Genomic DNA, 206 nt, shown 5'->3' with positions numbered 1-206 from the left:
GCCGGGCAGGGACGCAGTGGAAAAGGGAACCAGGTTTGGCATCACCAACTGCATTCCTCCTCTGCCTTTTGTCTAATTCGCTCATCCTCTAGACCAGCCGTGGGCAAACTACGGCCCGCCGGATCCGGCCCGTTTGAAATGAATAAAACTAAAAAAAAAAAAAGACCGTACCCTTTTATGTAATGATGTTTACTTTGAATTTATAT

Source organism: Myotis davidii, unplaced genomic scaffold, assembly GCF_000327345.1.
Source record: "Myotis davidii unplaced genomic scaffold, ASM32734v1 scaffold443, whole genome shotgun sequence".
Lineage (NCBI taxonomy): Eukaryota > Metazoa > Chordata > Mammalia > Chiroptera > Vespertilionidae > Myotis > Myotis davidii.
Note: the sequence above shows the minus strand (reverse complement) of the source record.